Consider the following 20,369-nt stretch of genomic DNA (forward strand, 5'->3'; position numbering starts at 1 on the left):
TTAACCCCTAATCTGACGCTCCGTACACCGCCGCCACCTACGTTATCCCTATGTACCCCTAATCTGCTGCCCCTAATACCGCCGACACCTACATAATATTTATTAACCCCTAATCTGCCGCCCCCAACTACCTACACTTATTAACCCCTAATCTGCCGACCAGACCGCACTGCTACTATAATAAATGTATTAACCCCTAATCCGCCTCACTCCCGCCTCAATAACCCTATAATAAATAGTATTAACCCCTAATCTGCCCTCCCTAACATCGCCGACACCTAACTTCAAGCATTAACCCCTAATCTGCCGACCGGAGCTCTCCGCTACTCTAATACATTTTTTAACCCCTAAAGCTAAGTCTAACTCTAACCCTAACACCCCCCTAAGTTAAATATAATTTTTATCTAGCGAAATAAATTAACTCTTATTAAATAAATTATTCCTATTTAAAGCTAAATACTTAACTGTAAAATAAACCCTAAAATAGCTACAATATAAATAATAATTATATTGTAGTTATTTTAGGATTAATATTTATTTTACAGGCAACTTTGTATTTATTTTAACCAGGTACAATAGCTATTAAATAGTTAATAACTATTTAATAGCTACCTAGTTAAAATAATTACAAAATGACCTGTAAAATAAATCCTAACCTATGTTACAATTAAACCTAACACTACACTATCAATAAATTAATTAAATAAAATACCTACAATTATCTACAATTAAACCTAACACTACACTATCAATAAATTAATTAAATACAATACCTACAAATAAATACAATTAAATAAACTAACTAAAGTACAAAAATAAAAAAGAACTAAGTTATAAAAAATTAAAAAATATTTACAAACATTAGAAAAATATTACAACAATGTTAAACTAATTACACCTACTCTAAGCCCCCTAATAAAATAAGAAAGACCCCCAAAATAAAAAAATGCCCTACCCTATTCTAAAATTAAAATAGAAAAGCTCTCTTACCTTACCAGCCCTGAAAAGGGCCCTTTGCGGGGCATGCCCCAAAGAATTCAGCTCTTTTGCCTGTAAAAAAAACATACAATACCCCCCCCCCCAACATTACAACCCACCACCCACATACCCCTAATCTAACCCAAACCCCCCTTAAATAAACCTAACACTAAGCCCCTGAAGATCTTCCTACCTTATCTTCACCATGCCGGGTTCACCGATCGATCCAGAAGAGCTCCTCCGATGTCTTCATCCAAGCCCAAGCGGGGGCTGAAGATGTCCATGATCCGACTGAAGTCTTCATCCAATCGGGAGCTGAAGAGGTCCATGATCGGGCTGAAGTCTTCATCCAAGCGGGAGCTGAAGAGGTCCATGATCCGGCTGAAGTCTTCTATCAAGCGGCATCTTCAATCTTTTTTCTTCCGGATCCATGTTCATCCCGCCGACGCGGAACATCCATCTTCACCGACGACTTCCCGATGAATGACGGTTCCTTTAAGGGACGTCATCCAAGATGGCGTCCCTCGAATTCCGATTGGCTGATAGGATTCTATCAGCCAATCGGAATTAAGGTAGGAAAATTCAGATTGGCTGATGGAATCCGATCAGCCAATCAGATTGAGCTCGCATTCTATTGGCTGATCGGAACAGCCAATAGAATGCGAGCTCAATCTGATTGGCTTCTTTTCAGCTCAAACAGCCCCATTGTTTCCTATGGGGGAATCGTGCACGAGCACGTTTTTGAAGCTGGCCGCATCCGTAAGCAACGCTGGTATTTAGAGTTGCAGTGGCGGTAAATATGCTCTACGCTCCCTTTTTTGGAGCCTAACGCAGCCCTTCTGTGAACTCTAAATACCAGCGGTATTTAAAAGGTGCGGGGGAAAAAAAGCCAGCGTAGCTAACGCACCCCTTTGGCCGCAGAACTCTAAATCTAGCCGTATGTTCCTACTATAAAGCATTCCAAACTTTATAGGTCGAATATCAGAATTCGCAATCTTCCTGAATCCTACAACAACCTGTCGGAAAACAATCACAAAGATCTTCCAAAAGATACTACCAGAGATGGATTCTTCTCTATTACTCATGGATAGAGTGCACAGGACATTGGCTAAGCCACCAACCCCTTCAGCTGCAAGGGATATGATCACCAAACTCCATTATTTTCATGTCAAAGATCAGATCATGCAAGCAGTGTGCAAACTGCCTAAGATTACCTTTGAAGGCCATACCCTACAAATATACACAGATCTGTCACTGACTACTCTCAGAAGAAGGGAACTTAAACTGATTGTATCAGTCCTTATCAAGGCACAAATTAAATATCAATGGGGATTTCTATTTAACCTTATCTTCATGTATGACAGAACTTACTACTATTGTTCTTCTCTCCCTTAAGGACAAGCAATCCTAGAAAAGCTGAACCAGGAAAAGACTTCCCTGGAGGTTTCTTCCTCTCCTAAACCACAATGTAAAACAATAGGAAGGGAGTGGACATTAGTGAATAGAAATGGAAAGAACCCCAGATCCATACAAGAGCCGGAGAGTCCCACCTGAAGCTACTCAAGCAGGTTTACTGGGTCTTATTTGATATGATGAGTTAATAGCCCTCTTGTTCTGGGGCCAAATATATATGCCTACTCTTACTTACATGCACCCCCTAGCATTTATGTTATGCTAAGTTTGGAATTTCTTGGCAACCATTGCCTATCCCCTCCCCCTCTTCCCCTACCCATCCACACCGAGTCCACTAATCTACCAGTTAAGTATGGGAGACATTAGGTCCCCCTCTGTTTTAAAGTTATTTGTCCTGATCTTCAGGTTATATCTGTTGTTGATGTTTAATGTTGTACTGCAGTTGCAGTTGTTTACAGGTAATGTTCACCTTCATTTCCTCTATAGGCTGCGTCAACAGGTCCAATCAAGTATAAGGTACCAACTGTGGTTAAACTGTTCTCAAGGTCTATTTATTGTAATACGTTTAAGTACTGCAGGCCCAATTGAGTTGCTCTCTAGATGTGTATTGTGGCTTTTTGCAAAACTTTCTGGCCATTTTTTGATACCTACCTCAACCCCTAACCACCCCAAGTCATGACACTTAATATTATCACACATAATGTGAGAGAGTTGCATTCTAAAGTGAAAAGACTCAAGGCCATCACTACCTATAAGTCACTGAATGCACACATTGTATTTATGCAGGAAACGCATTTCACCAAGTCCTTAACTCCTAAATATTGGAACAAAGCTTGCCCTTTACAATTCCACGCAACTTGCCTTAAAAAGAAATGTGGAGTCACTATTCTTCTCCATGATAGTCTTAACTTTCAGGAAGAAGAATCCTATGTAGATAAACAAGGTCGCTATATAATATTGAGAGGTAAAATTCATGACACCCCAGTAGTTTTGGGAAATGTATACACACCAAATGAATCTCAGGCCCCGTCCTTATCCAGGATCAGTAAATTACTAATAGATTGGAAGCTGTACAAATTGATTATTGGTGGCAATTTTAATTTGGTGATGGATCCTAAGCTAGACAGGTCCAACATTGGATTCCCTCCTCAATCCCGTAACAATAAGAAAATCCTACATGACTTTCTGCTAGATAATAATTTGCTTGACAGTTGGAGAGTCCATAATGGCAGTTGTAGGGATTACACTTTTTATTCCACAGCTCACAAGGTTTATTCTAGAATTGATCACATTCTAGTAAGTCAAATTTTAGAACCATTAATTGTTAACTCTGACATTGTCGCCAACGCATGGTATGACCATAATCCAGTCCTAACTAAGCTCTTGGGGTTAATAGACCCTCTGAGGAATAAAAGCTGAACCCTGAACCCTTCCCGACTTAAAGATAAAATATTTCTTCAGAAAAGGAGATAAGGGACTTCCTTGAGGTTAACCATCAAGCAGTGAAGAACCCTGCGTCTGGGGAGCACTTAAAGCCTATACCCGGGGACTGCTGATTAGAGAATCCAGCAGCAAGACAAAACAAGCACTACACCTTATAGGCAAACTTAAAGAAGAAATAAAACAGTTACACACCCAACACTGCTCCACACATAGTTCTGCGACACTTGAAACACTAAATTCCAAGAGGGCAGCGCTAGAAGAGTTGTTGTCCCGGGACACGGCTCGATCGCTAAAAATTTTAGACACGCAGTATTTCATATATGCCAACAAGCCTGACAAAATGCTTGCAAATAAATTAAAAGATTTAGCAAGACTAACAACAGTCCCCCAACTTCAAACTCCCAATGGATCCACCACCAATAATCCGCAAATAATTGCAGATACATTTGCAGGATATTATGAATCCTTAAGCGCCCTGCCCCGGAACACAAACAGCCATAACTGTACAATCAACACTCAAAACTTTCTGCACAATTGTAGTCTGCCCAAGCTAGACACCGATGATTTAGACAGCCTAAATGCGCCAATTACCTTTAACGAGATCAGACAGGTAATAAAAAATGTAAAATCTAACAAAGCACCTGGTCCTGATGGATATACGGGTATTTTCTATAAACTATTCCTGGATGAATTGGGCCCCTCCTTAGTTAATACTTTAAACCATATGTTGGATGGTGGAAATATCCCTAAAGAATTCTTAATGGCCCGAATATCAGTTATTCCAAAGCCAGGTAAAAGTAAACAGCACTGCAGGAATTATAGACCAATATCCTTGATAAATCAAGATGTTAAAAACTTTTCTAAAATATTGGCTACTAGACTCAACAAATTAATGCCTAAACTTGTTCATCCTGACCAGGTGAGATTCATATTGAATAGGGAAGCCCCAGATAATATTAGAAAAATAATAGATTTGATAGACTTTGCTGCTGTGAACAAAGTGCCTTCTCTGTTCCTATCTCTGGACGCAGAGAAGGCATTTGACCGTATTTATTGGGATTACTTAGATGCGGTGCTGGTTACAATGGGTATAACAGGAATATTTAGGACTGCAGTCTCCTCTATCTATTCCCTCCCTTCTGCCTATGTCAAAATAGCTGGATACAAATCGAAGCCTATAAATATTGCTAATGGGACCTGAAAGGGTTGCCCACTTTCCCCATTGCTCTTTGAACTTTGCATTGAACCCCTTGCAGCACATATTCGGCAAAATATAGACATAGCAGGGATATCTGTGAATTCTAAAGAGTATAAAATAAGTATGTTTGCGGATGATATCATCCTTTCCATCACTAAGCCCTTATTGTCCCTTCCCTTAATATACTCTTCTATTGCCCAGTTCGCTGCAATCTCAGGGTATAAAATTAATAACGACAAATGCGAAGCTATCAGTCTAAATCTGCCACCACATTCCAAAAAAGCTAGTAGAGATCAATTTCTCCTTCTCCTGGGTGGAAAAAGGAATGCGATATTTGGGAGTCTCTCTCTCAGGTAGGGTAGATTCCCTGTACCAAAATAATTACTAGCCCTTATTGTCCCAGATACGAAGCCTGCTACAGAAATGGGAAAAAATGAAAATTTCACTATATGGAAGAATAATCGGAGTTAAAATTTCAATACTTCCAAAATTATTATACCTGTTCAGATCACTCCCAGTCTCGGGTCCCTACCCAAGTTCTTAATATGCTCCAAAAAAATATTATATAATTTATTTGGCAAGGAAGGAGACCCAGAACAAGCAGACGCACTTTGTGTTGGAGTAGAGGGGGAAGGGGATTACCAGACCTTTTAGCCTACTATTATGCAGCACGGATGGCCCAAACATCTCTATGGCACAACAAAGCGGATAACATTCATTGGGTTCAGCTGAAATCTGACATGACTATGATTAAGCCAATTTATAAACTACTTTGGTCTAGCAAGACTTCCAGACCTTCAAACTGGAGGAATTTTCTATCTATCTCTCACACTGTCGCACTATGGGACTCCCTAACCATTAAGTTTTACCTAATATCAGAAAAGTCCAGGGCAACCCCCTTAGTTACTTTCTCCTCGATACCTGATTTAGGACTTCAGGCTAAGTGGATGAATAAGGGTTTATATAGAATTGCAGATATACTACATAACCAAACCTTCCTGGACTTTAATACATATGTTGACCTTGATGAGCAAGATGGACCTACAGTAGTTGGTTTCACTATTTACAGCTTAGGGCAACGGTGTTTGAAGTTATAGGTTACTCTTGTAAGGGGAATGTCACTTACCTGGCACAACTTTGTCTAGCCACTCAGAGATTAAAGGGCTCTATCTCTAGATTATATTCCATTTTTAATAACCCCCCAACAGCACCTAAACTCCCCTTTATGCTTAAATGGGAGGAGGACTTTAACTTCTCTTGGTCACTTGAGAAACGGATCTCCACCCTTTATAAGGGCACTTCGTTCTCAATTTGTGCACATCTCAAAGAGATCTACATGAAAGTGGTATTTCAGTGGTATTTCCGTCCTTACAGACTACATAGCCCAGAACCAGGGGGAGGGAAATGTTTGAGAGGCTGTGACGAGAAAGGGACTTACCCCCATATGGGGTGGCACTGTCACGATGTCTCCAACATTTGGTCACAAACCTCAGAGCTACTAAGTACCATCTTTCACACCACCATAAAATTAACCCCTACACAGGCCCTTCTTCATGAACCTTTGCCTAGGCTTAGCAATTCAGGAAATAAGTTTGTATTTCTTATCTGTACATTGGTCAGATTAACTATAGCGCAGTTCTGGAAGTCGGTAGTCCCAACCTTTCAAATTGTTATAAACAAAATAGATTACTTCTATCAAATGAGCAGCAGTGCTGCTGATATATTAGACACTAAAAAATGGTTCATCTCCATCTGGTAACCGTGGATTATGTACTCAGAGGCTAGAATTAGATGGCAACCTGGTACAAATCCATTTATAATAAGTTAGTATTATTGCCATCTACAGTTATCATACCACTTACAAATGATTGGTTTAGAGTACAGCCTACATTCTAGATAGGTTGGTAAGAAATAGGTGCCAAGATTGTGTGTGCAAGATAATATCTTTAACTGTGTCCTTTATATATGTAAAATTGGATTGTGGCTTCAGAGATATGATCATCATGGACATTCATTTATGACCTAAGGTTCACTTATGATATTTACTTAACACTCCAATTGTATGCTTTTGCTGTAACCTATTGTTTGTGACCGTAACCTATACTTGTATGATCTATTTACTATTCTATTATTTTGTGATTTATACTTGAGGAACAACTCAATAAAAAAAAATTCAATTAAAAATAAAACTGTCAGCTGTCGCAAATATGCTTTTTATTTTTAGATCGAGAACATTCACTAACAAAAAAACTAAACAGCCTTGTTGTCGAAAAAGAAAAAAACTTCAGCACAAAAAGGATTTGAAAAAGGAGGTTTGAAGAACTATAATCATCAGAGGATAAATATGCCGCTGATGATGTTCAGGTAAGCAAAATATTAGAACCTTTAGTATGAATAAAGGATTAACACTCACCTTTAGCGTAAGTACTGTACTTTTGTACAATCACTGGACCGTAAAGTCAAAATTTAAACTTTTATGATTCAGATTCAGAACACACAATTGTGTACTACTTTCCAATTCACTTCCGTTATCTAAATGTGCACAATTTTTTTTTTATATGCACAGTTTCTGAGACACCATCACCTACTGAGCATGTGCAAGATTTACAGGATATACGTATATGCATTTTGTGATTGGCTGATGGCTGTCACATGATGCGTTATGAAGGAAAATGTAATTAACTTTGACATGTGGAAAAATCTACTGCTCATTTGAAATTCAAACTAAGTGCTTTTGCATTGTCATTATAGTATGGGTTTATACTATTCTGATGTGTTTAGCGATCCTTAAAAAAGCTTTTGTAACTAACGTATGGCATTTTATTTTCCATAGATTTGCCAGGTGTATTGGATACTTTGAAAACCACAACAGGGCAGCTGACAGCAATGAAGAATGATGGCGGTAGTTCTTCTTAGGTGGGGAGTAAACCATTGTGTTCCTCAGCATCAGGCTCAGCTGAAGAGTTGCTTTTGTCTCCTTGTCACTCATCGTATGCGAGGCCTAAACAGGTTGGTTTGCTTTTTTCCTACACTTGAATATTCTTTATAATTTATTTTAAGTTACATTTGAAATGAAGGATGTTGCCTGGGTCTGGGGTCCTTCACAGGAAGAAGCTTTTGTACAGGTCAATCCTTGCTGGGGTCTGCACCAGTATTAGGGTTCTACAACCCTTCTAAAAAGACTGTGGTTAGTGCTGTTGCAAGCAGTTATGGGCTAGGGGCCACCCTCCTGCAGCTGAATGAGAACAAACTATAGCCCATCGCCTACTGTTCCCGTACACTAACAGCTGCTGAGTCGAAATACGCCCAAATTGAAAAAAGAGTGCCTGGCTGCAATTTGGGCCTGTGAGCGCTTCCAGCGTTACTTAGTGGGTTTAGAGAAATTTAGTCTGGAGACTGACCATAAACCGCTAGTCCCTCTAATCAACTCCTATGATATTGACAAAACACCCCTAAGATGCCAGAGACTTCTGATGAGGCTGCTCAGGTTCAAAGTTCAGGCAGTGCATGTGCCTGGGAAACAACTGGTAGTGGCAGATACACTTTCCAGGCTCCCGCTGGCTGCTGCTGAAGAATCTTCAATAGAATCAGATGTGAAAATATATGTGGATTCAGTTCTGGCATCCAAATCCATTTTGTCAGGAAAGCTAGAGAAAATAACAAAGGAGACAAGTTTAGATACAGACCTTTAAGAAGTTATTAAGTGCATAAAAGAAGGATGGCCCGAGAGCCGGGCAGCCTGGATATCTTCAAGTTCTTACCAGTCAGAGAGGTCGCAGCTCACGGAACTAGATGGGTTGGTGCTGTTCCAGGACCGCATTGTTATTCCTGTTAGCATGCAGCAGGAGATATTAAGCAGGATTCATGATGGCCACTTGGGCATTACAAAGTGCAGAGAAAAGGCAGCTATAGCAGTATGGTGGCCTGAGAAGGGAGCCCTTGATTTCTACTCCACTGCCTGCAGGCCCATGGCAGAAAATAGCTGCTTATTTGTGTGAACTGCACAGGAAAAAGTACCTAGTTGTGATGGACTACTATTCCAGGTACTTGGAGATTGCACCCTTGAATGAGATCACCAGTCAAGCTGTTAACACCCATCTCAAGAGCTTGTTCGCCTGGTGGGACATAGCAATTGCTGGTTAGTGAGTGATAACGAAATGCAGTTTGCTTCCATGGAGTTCAGTTCTTTCAGCAGTGAATATGATTTCGTCCATTCTACGTCAAGTCCACATGACCTGCAGACGAATGGAATGCTGAAAGGGCAGTTCAAACAACAAAGTTCATTTTGAAGCAATCTGAGCCGTACCTAGCTCTCTCGGCCTATAGGGTGACCCCCCATCCAAGCCTCGGGTTTTAGCTCGGCTTGGCTGATGCTAGGGTGTCAGATTCACACCACTTTACCCTCTGTGGGTGTCTTCCAGTCAACCAGCTCTGTTCCTTGGGGCGAGGTCCTTAGGAGGGATAAAGAGGCTAAAAGGGGTTATGGATTCTTCTACGACAGAAAACACTCTGTGAGGCCCTTGCAGGAGCTGAATGTGGGGCAAAGTGTCAGAGTTAAACTGGATGATGAGAAGAAATGGAAGACGCCTGCTATGGTAGTTGGACGCTCTCCAGAACTAAGGTCTTATGTAGTCCTTACTGATAGAGGAACACTTGATTCACTGTGTTATATGTGCTTCCTTTTGGATATTCTAATCAATTTGAAAAGCGACTGTTTATGCTACTCGGCCAGTTACCACATAGAGGCACCTTTATGCTCATCTCTTTTTTCTGATAGAGGAACAGTCACACTTCGAAATAGAAGACATCTTCAGCCAGTACCTGAGAGTTTGGGACTGGATGCCTCAGAGCCACTGCCGGTGGTATCCCCTGTTTTAAGAGGGGTGCCTTCCCCTCAGCACGATCACAGCGGGGATACTTCTTTGTTTCCAGGATACTTTCAATCACCTTCTTCTCTATCAGAGGACAGTTCATGTAAAATGACATCAAGTGGAAGAGTGGTGAAACTTCCAGCCTGATATCGAGATTAGCACTAGTTAGAGCAGTGACCGTAAGAATGGGCAGAATAATCCCATAGTCACTGTGGACTAGGGTAGTCTACCCTGATGTTCAAGTCTGGATTGTATTTCTTGTTGTTCATATATATTCTCTTTAATTTATTTGTTATACACTAAACAAAACTATTTTTGTATACTTCTTGTATACCTTTGATGTACTTTAAAAAAAGAAATGTATGCTTTGTCCTTTGAAAAAGGGGAAGATGTGATGAGAGTGGGAGGTGACGTCACTGGATGGGGGCGTGGCTTAAAGCTGTTATTGTCTATGTCGCAGTTACTAAGTTAGATGTGTTGTGCAAGCTATATACTTCTATGTTCTGCAATAAAATAGTGTTGTACCTTCTATGCTGTGTCCTGCATCTCATGACAGTGATATTTAAAGGGGCAGTCAACACTGCTGTTTAAAAAGATAGATAATCCCTTTATTACCCATTCCCCAGTTTTGCATAACTAACACAGTTATAATAATACACTTTTTACCTCTTATTACCTTGTATCTAAGCATCTGCAAAGTGCCCCCTTATTTCAGTTCTTTTGACAAACTTGCATTTTAGCCAATCAGTAATTACTCCTAGGTAACTTCACATGCGTGAGCACAGTGTTATCTATATGATTCACATGAACTAACACCCTCTAGTGGTGAAAAACTGTCAAATTGAATTCACATAAGATGACGGCCTTCAAGGTCTAAGAAATTAGCATATGAGCCTCCTAGGTTTAGCTTTCAACTAAGAATACCAAGAGAACAAAGCAACATTGGTGATAAAAGTAAACTGGATAGTTGTTTAAAATTACATGCCCTATTTGAATCATGAAAGTTTATTTTGGACTTGACTGTCCCTTTTAAGTTCCCCCTAAGTAAGGTTTTTGCGCGTGTCAGGTAGCACTCATATTACAATTTGAAAGTAAAACGTTTTTCCTAACACAATGCACGCAAAAAGCCAAATTTAGACTATAGAGATCGTGTTAATGTTTTCCCTGAAAGAATTCAGAATATTAATATTTCAAATTTCAATATTCTTCACATAGCAGAATACATATTTGCAGAACATTGGAATGTGAAATATTTATAGTAAATACACAGTACAACACATTATTAAATATGAATATTGCATAAAAATCTACTTTCAATCAATAAACTCTAAGATAGCTACAATATAACTAATAGTTACATTGTATCTAGCTTAGGGTTTATTTTATTTTCGTGTTAATGTTTTCCCTGAAAGAATTCAGAATATTAATATTTCAAATTTCAATATTCTTCACATAGCAGAATACATATTTGCAGAACATTGGAATGTGAAATATTTATAGTAAATACACAGTATAACACATTAATAAATATGAATATTGCATAAAATTCTACTTTCAATCAATAAACTCTAAGATAGCTACAATATAACTAATAGTTACATTGTATCTAGCTTAGGGTTTATTTTATTTTACAGGCAACTTTGTATTTATTTTAACTAGGTACAATAGTTATTAAATAGTTATTAACTATTTAATAACTTCCTAGTTAAAATAAATACAAATATACCTGTAAAATAAATCCTAACCTAAATTACAATTACACCTAAAACTACACTATCAATAAATTAATTACCTACCTTAATTCCGATTGGCTGATAGAATCCTATCAGCTAATCGGAATTCAAGGGACGCCATCTTGGATGACGTCATTTAAAGGAACCTTCATTCGTCAGGAGTCGTCGGAAGAAGAGGATGCTCCGCATTGGCTGGCTTCAAGATGGACCCGCTCCGCTCCGGATGGAAGAAGATAAAAAATGCCGCCTGGATGAAGCCTTCTGCCCGTCTGGAGGTCCTCTTCTGCCCGGATCGGATGAAGACTTCGGACCCTCTGGAGGACCACTTGTGCCTGGCTGGGTGAAGACGGCTCAAGGTAGGGTGATCTTCAAGGGGTTAGTGTTAGGTTTTATTAAGGGGGGATTGGGTGGGTTTTAGAGTAGGGTTGGGAGTGTGGGTGGTGGGTTTTAATGTGGGGGAGTATTGTATTTTTACAGGTAAAAGAGCTGATTACTTTGGGGCAATGCCACACAAAAAGCCCTTTTAAGGGCTATTTGTAATTTAGTATAGGGTAGGGATTTTTATTTTTTGGGGGGATTTTTTTTTTATTAGGGGGTTTAGATAAAGTGTAATTAGTTTAAAAAAAAATAATTTTTTTTTTAATTTTATGTAATTTAGTGTTTATTTTTTTGTACTTTAGTTTATTTAATTTAATTGTAGGTAATTTAGTAAATGAATTTAATGATAGTGTAGTGTTAGGTGTAATTGTAATTTAGGTTAGGATTTATTTTACAGGTAAATTTGTACTTATTTTAACTAGGTAGTTATTAAATAGTTAATAACTATTTAATAACTATTTACCTAGTTAAAATAAATACAAAGTTGCCTGTAAAATAAATATAAACCCTAAGCTAGCTACAATGTAACTATTAGTTATATTGTAGCTATCTTAGGGTTTATTTTATAGGTAAGTATTTAGTTTTAAATAGGATTAGTTTATTTAATTGTAGTAATTTAATTTTGTTTTATTTAAATTATATTTAAGTTAGGGGGGGTTAGACTTAGGTTTAGGGGTTAATACATTTAATATAGTAGCAGCGATGTTGGGGGCGGCAGATTAGGGGTTAATAAATGTAGATAGGTGTCAGCGATGTTAGGGACGGCAGATTAGGGGTTAATAAAATTTAACTAGTGTTTGCGAGGTGGGAGTGCGGCTGTTTAGAGGTTAATATATTTGTTACAGTGGCGGTGATGTCCGGTCGGCAGATTAGGGGTTAAAAAATGTATTTAAGTGTTTCTGATGTGGGTGGGGAGCTTGGTTTAGGGGTTAATAGGTAGTTTATGGGTGTTAGTGTACTTTTTATCACTTTAGTTAAGAGTTTTATGTTACAGCGTTAGCCTATAAAACTCTTAACTACTGACTTTTAAATGCGGTAGGAGTCTTGACAGGAGAGGGTCTACCACTCACTTCTTCCAAGACTCGTAATACCGGCGTTGGGCAAGTCCCATTAAAAAGATAGGATACGCAATTTACGTAAGGGGATTTATTTATGATTTATTTAAGAACTTACCTGATAAATTCATTTCTTTCATATTGGCCATGAGCTAGTGACGTATGGGATATACAATTCTACCAGGAGGGGCAAAGTTTCCAGAACCTCAAAATGCATATAAATACACCCCTCACCACACCTACAATTCAGTTTAACAAATAGCCAAGTAGTGGGGTGATAGAAAAAGGAGTAAAAAAGCATACAAAAAGAGGAACTGGAAATATAATTGTGCTTTTACACCAAAATCATAACCACCAGAAAAGGGTGGGCCTCATGGACTCTTGCCAATATGAAAGAAATTAATTTATCAGGTAAGTTCTTACATAAATGATGTTTTTTTTCCATGTAATTGGCAAGAGTCCATGAGCAAGTGATGTATGGGATAGAAGTACCCAAGATGTGGAAGACCACAGAAGAGTCACTAGAAAGGGAGGGATAAAATAAAAACAGCTATTTCCGCTGAAAAAAATTAAATCCACAAAAAACTAACGCCTAAATTACGAGTCTTGCGTTAGCCTTAAAAAGCAGCATTGAGAGGTCCCAACGCTGCTTTTTAATGGCCGCTGGTATTACGAGTCTGACAGGTACAGGTGTACCGCTCACTTTTCTTCCGCGACTCGAGCTTACCGCATATCCCCTTACGTCAATTGCGTATCCTATCTTTTTAATGGGATTTGCCTAACGCCGGTATTACGAGTCTTGGAAGAAGTGAGCGGTAGACCCTCTCCTGTCAAGACTTCTACCGCATTTAAAAGTCAGTAGTTAAGAGTTTTATGGGCTAACACCGGAACATAAAATTCTTAACTAAAGTGCTAAAAGTACACTAAAACCCAAAAACTACCTATTAACCCCTAAACCGAGGCCCCCCCCCCACATCGGAAACACTTTAATAAATATATTAACCCCTAATCTGCCGATCGGACATCGCCACCACTTTAATAAATATATTAACCCCTAAACCGCCGCACTCACGCCTCGCAAACACTAGTTACATTTTATTAACCCCTATTCTGCCATCTCTAACATCGTCGACAACTACTTACATTTATTAACCCCTAATCTGCCACCCCCAACGTCGCCTCTACCATATAAAAGGTATTAACCCCTAAACCTAAGTCTAAACCTAACCCTAACCCCCCCTAACTTAAATATAATTTTAAATAATCTAAATAAAATTACTACACATAAATAAATTAATCCTATTTAAAACTAAATACTTACCGATAAAATAAACCCTAAGCTAGCTACAATATAACTAATAATTACATTGTAGCTAACTTAGGATTCTATCAGCCAATCGGAATTAAGGTAGGAAAATTCCTATTGGCTGATCCAATCAGCCAGTAGGATTGAACTTCAATCCTATTAGCTGATTGGATCAGCCAATAGGATTTTTCCTACCTTTATTCCGATTGGCTGATAGAATCCTATCAGCCAATCGGAATGCAAGGGACGCCATCTTGGATGACGTCATTTAAAGGAACCTTCATTCTTTGTTAGGACGTCGATGGAAGAGGATGGCTCCGCGTCGACTGGATTGAAGATGGATCCGCTCAGCTCCGGATGGATAAAGATAGAAGATGCCGCCTGGATGAAGACTTCTGTAGCTTGGAGGACCTCTTCTGACCGGATCGGATGAAGACTTCTGCCCCTCTGGAGGTACACTTGTAATTTTTTTTTTTCTGTAATTTAATGTTTGTTGTTTTTCGTAATTTAGTTTATTTAATTTAATTGTAGGTAGTTTAGGTAATTAGTTTAATTATAGTGTAGTGTTAGGTGTAATTGTAACTTAGGTTAGGATTTATTTTACAGGTATATTTGTCTTTATGTTAACTAGGAAGTTATTAAATAGTTAATAACTATTTAATAACTATTCTACCTAGTTAAAATAAATACAAAGTTGCCTGTAAAATAAATATAAATCCTAAGATAGCTACAATGTAATTATTAGTTATATTGTAGCTAGCTTAGGGTTTATTTTATTGGTAAGTATTTAGTTTTAAATAGGATAAATTTATTTAATGATGGTAAATTTAATTTGTTATATTTAAATTATATTTAAGTTAGAGGGGTGTTAGGGTTAGACTTAGGTTTATGGGTTAATAAATTTATAATAGTGGCGGCGGCGGCGACGGCAGATTAGGGGTTAATAAATTTAATATAGTTGCGGCGATGTTGGGGGGGCAGATTAGGGGTTAATAACTATAATGTAGGTGTCGGCGATGATGGGGGCAGTAGATTAGGGGTTCATAAGGATAATGTAGGTGGCGGCGGTGTCCAGAGTGGCAGATTAGGGGTTAATAATATAATGTAGGTGTCAGCAATAGTGGGGGCAGCAGATTAGGGGTTAATAAGTGTAATATTAGGGGTGTTTAGACTCGGGGTTCATGTTAGGGTGTTAGGTGTAGACATAAAATTCCTTTCCCCATAGGAAACAATCGGGCTGCGTTAGAAGCTGGACGCTGCTTTTTTGCAGGTGTTAGGCTTTTTTTCAGCCAGCTCAGCCCCATTGTTTCCTATGGGGAAATCGTGCACAAGCACGTTTAGCCAGCTTACCGCTGACTTAAGCAACGCTGGTATTGAGGTGAGATGTGGAGCTAAATTCTGCTCTATGCTCACCTTTTTGATGCTAACGCCAGATTTAACCTGTAATACCAGCGTTGTCTTAAGTGAGCAAAGGGAAAAAAGGCTCGTTAGCCCCGCAAGCCTTACCGACAAAAACTCGTAATCTAGCCGTAAGTCTTTCTCTTGAATTTCACATAAATTTCAAGAAAAAAACTTAAATAATAAGCAGAAGAATCAAACTGAGACAGCTGCCTGAAGAACTTTTCTACCAAAAACTGCTTCAGAAGAAGCAAATACATAAAAATGGTAAAATTTAGTAAATGTATGCAAAGAAGACCAAGTTGCTGCTTTGCAAATCTGATCAACCGAAGCTTCATTCTTAAAAGCCCAAGAAGTAGCTGTAATTCTCTGAGGCAGAGACTGTCGCCTCCAAATAAGTCTTGTGAATCAAAAGCTTTAACCAAGATGCCAAAGAAATGGCAGAGACTTTCTGACCTTTCCTAGGACCAGAAAAAACAACAAATAAACTAGAAGTCTTCCTGAAATCTTTAGTAGCATCGACATAATATTTCAAAGCTCTTACAACATCTAAAGAATGTAAAGATCTTTCAAAAGTATTCTTAGGATTAGGACACAAGGAAGGAACAACATTTCCCTACTAATGTTGTTAGAATTCACAACCTTAGGAAGAAATTTAAACAAAGTCCACAAAACAGCCTTATCCTGAAGGAAAATCAGAAAAGGATACTCACAAGAGAGAGCAGACAATTTAGAAACTCTTTTAGCTGAAGAGATAGCCAAAAGGAACATACTATTTCCAAGAAAGTAGTTTAATATCCAGAGAATGCATAGGCCTGCAAAGGCCTGCATAGGCCTGCAAAGCCTTTAAAACTAAATTAAGACTTTAAGGAGGAGAAATTGATTTAATAAAAGGCTTGATATGAACCAAAGCCTGAACAAAACAGTGAATGTCAGGAAGATTAGCAATCTTTCTATTAAATAAAACAGAAAGAGCAGAGATTTGTCCCTTCAAAGTACTTGCAGACAAACCTTTATCCAAACCATCCTAAAGAAACTGTAAAATTCTATGAATTCTAAAAGAATGCCAAGAGAATTTATGAGAACACCATGAAATATAGGTTTTCCAAACCCGATAATAAATCTTCCAAGAAACAGACTTACGAGCCTGTAGCATAGTATTAATCACTGAGTCAGAGAAACCTCTATGACTGAGCACTAAGCGTTCAATTTCCATACCTTTAAATTTAGCGATTTGAGATCCTGATGGAAAAATGACCCTTGAGACAGAAGGTCTGGCCTTAAAGGAAACACATGTGATTGTTCCATTATGATCTTGGAGATCACCCTTGGAAGAAGAACTAGAGGCGGAAAAATGTAAGCAGGTTGGTAAAACCAAAGAACTGCTAACGCATCTCCGCCTGAGGATCCCTGGACCCGGAAAGGTACCTGGGAAGCTTCTTGTTTAGATGGGAAGCCATCAGATCTATTTCGGGAAGACCCCACATCTGTACAATCTGACAAAATACATCTGGGATGGAGAGACCACTCCCCCGGATGTAAAGACCGACGACTGAGATAATCCGCTTCCCAATTGTCTAAACCTGGGATATGTATCAGAGGAATTAGACAGGAGTTGGATTCCGCCCCAAAAAAGTATCCAAGATACTTCTTTTATCACTAAAGGACTGCGAATCCCACCCTGATGATTGACATATGCCACAGTTGTGATATTGTCTGAAAACGAATGAATGATTCTCTCTTTAATAGAGGCCAAGCCTGAAGAGCCCTGAGAATAGCACAGAGTTCTAAAATATTGATTGGTAACCTCACCTCTTGAGGATTCCAAACTCATTGTGCTGTCAGAGACCCCTAAACAGATCCCCAACCTGTGAGACTTGCATCTGTTGAAATCACAGTACAGGAAAGACGAAGAAAAGAGACGCCTTGAATAATCCGACGATGGTCTAACCACCAAGTCAGAGAGAGTTGAGTGTTGGGATCTAAGGATATCAATTGTGATATCCGAGTATAATCCCTGCACCATTGATTTAGCATGCAAAGCTGAAGAGGTCTCATATGAAAACGAGCAAAGGGGGTCGCGTCCGATGCTGCCGTCATGAGACCTAAAACTTTCATGCACATAGCCACTGAAGGGAATGATCGGGACTGAAGGTTTCGACAGGCAGAAACCAATTTCATTTGTCTCTTGTCTGTTAAAGACAGATTCATGGACACTAAATCTATCTGGAAACCTAAAAAGGTGACCCTTGTCTGAGGAATCAAGAAACTCTTTGGTAAATTGATCCTCCAACAGAAGAAACAACACAAGTTAATTTGTGTGAGATTCTGCTAAATGAAAAGATTGAGCCAGTACCAAGATATCCAAATATGGAAATACCACAATACCCTGCTCTCTGATTACAGACAGAAGGGCACCTAGAACCTTCGAGCTGTCACTAGGCCAAATGAAAGAGCGACAAATTGGTAATTCTTGTCTAGAAAAGAGGATCTCAGAAACTGATAGTGGTCTGGATGAATCGGAATGTAAATATAGAGATCTGATGTCAACCCCACTGAAGTACATTTAACATATATTCCAGAATATATTCACAACATATTTCAGAAAGCATTCATAAATACACTTTGAAATATATTTATGGCTGTGGCAATATATTTCTAAATGCATTTTGAAGTACAGTTAACATATATTCCAGAATAGAGTCAAAGCATATTTCAGAATACATTCCGAATTACACTTTGAAATATATTTATGGCATTCTGAACATATATTCAGTAATACATTCACAAATATATTAATATATTTTTTAAATAAATTGAATGTGGCCAAAATTGTAATATTTCAAATATATTTCAAAATATTACGAAATAATATACCAAAAATATATTATTTCTTAATATATTTCAAATATATTTTTCTTCCATGTGGGTATATATATATTCTATACAGAGAGAGAAGTGCTCTACTAGGAATGAACAACAGCTCATCAGCTAGTTCTATGATGATTTACCAGTGTGCTTTTCACAGAGGAAGACTTTCCTGAAGTATATCAGTCTGATCCTGCCAAGTCAGGTCAGTCCAGCCCGAAATACCAGGCAATTATTTTCTGAGCAAAGAACATGACAACCTCAGACGTTCATTTCAGCCTTCTATGGGCCTCATCAGTGAGGTGCAGCCACATTCCTCTAAGCACACTTGGCAAGGAGTCCACATCTGGTTTCCCCCATAACCCTTAGGGAAACCTCCCCAGGGTCATAATAAAAATTCTATACAGAGAGAGAAGCGCTCTAACAGGAACGAACAACAGCTCATCAGCTAGTTCTATAGCGATTTACCATCCAGGAGCAGCCTCTTTTAGACCAGTGTGCTTTCACAGAGGAAGGCTTTCCCGAAGTATATCAGTCTGATCCCGCCAAGTCAGGTCAGTCCAGCCCCGAAATACCAGGCAATTCTCTTCCGAGCAAGGAACATGACAATCCTAGACGATCATTTTGGCCTGCTATGGGCCTCGTCAATGAGGTGCAGCCACATTCCTCTAAGCACACTGGGCAAAGAGTCCATGTCTGGTTTCCCCCATCACCCTTAGGGAGACCTCCACAGGTTCATAATAAAATTAAGTGCTCAATATATTTACCTGTAAATATTAATCTTATATTTACATATATAATTTGATTCCTAATAAACTCTTTTGAAACAATGTAGGATATTTTTAGTGCTTAATCACTTAGTTGTATAGGGTTTAGTGGCCTTAACCATACAATTATATTTAGTTAGATTAAAGAAAAATATATCATTTAAAACCACACCCATGTCAACTGTAAGTGCTATTAATGGGAAGTGAAAATGTCTAGAAGCAACAAAAGCCCAGCCATGAAGTGATAGACCACGTAAAATTACAAAGTTGGGTCGCCAAATGCTAAAAGTCATAGTGTATACAAATCATCTGTTGTATCACTTACTACATAGTTACAAATTACCAATTGAAGCAACATCAGCACAAGAACTGTGCGTCATAAGCTGCATGAAATGGGTTTTCATAACTGAGCAGCTGTACACAAGCCTCACATCACCACACACCGTCAACTGGAGAGGTGGATGAATCGCTCTACACTAGCAGTCTGATGGAAGAATATGATTGTGCCTACAGTAATGTTAGATGGGAGAGAGATACAAATCTGGGTCATTTTCAAGGTTTGGGCTAGGCCCCTTTGTCATCTTAAAGCTATAAGATTCCAAGACATTTTAGACAATTGGGTGCTTCCAACTTTAAGGCAACAGTTTGGGGAGGCCCTTTCCAATTCCAGCATGATTGTGCCCCTGTGCACAAAGTGAGGTCCATGAAGACATGGTTTTATGAGTTTGGTGTGAATGAACTTGAGTGGCCTGCACAGAGATCTGATGTCAACCCCACTGAACACCTTTGGGAGGAATGGGAATGCTGACTGTGAACTGGAGCTGCTTGTCCAATTCCAACATAAGGAATTTATTATTATTTTTGTTTTGTTTACTTGTGCTTTGGACTTCCTGGGAAGTCTGTGGAAATCCATGGGAAAAATCCACTTGAAAATCCTTTGGTAGCCTTGTTTCTTATAGTT

This window comes from Bombina bombina, chromosome 4, assembly GCF_027579735.1.
Source record: "Bombina bombina isolate aBomBom1 chromosome 4, aBomBom1.pri, whole genome shotgun sequence".
NCBI classification, from domain to species: Eukaryota; Metazoa; Chordata; class Amphibia; order Anura; family Bombinatoridae; genus Bombina; species Bombina bombina.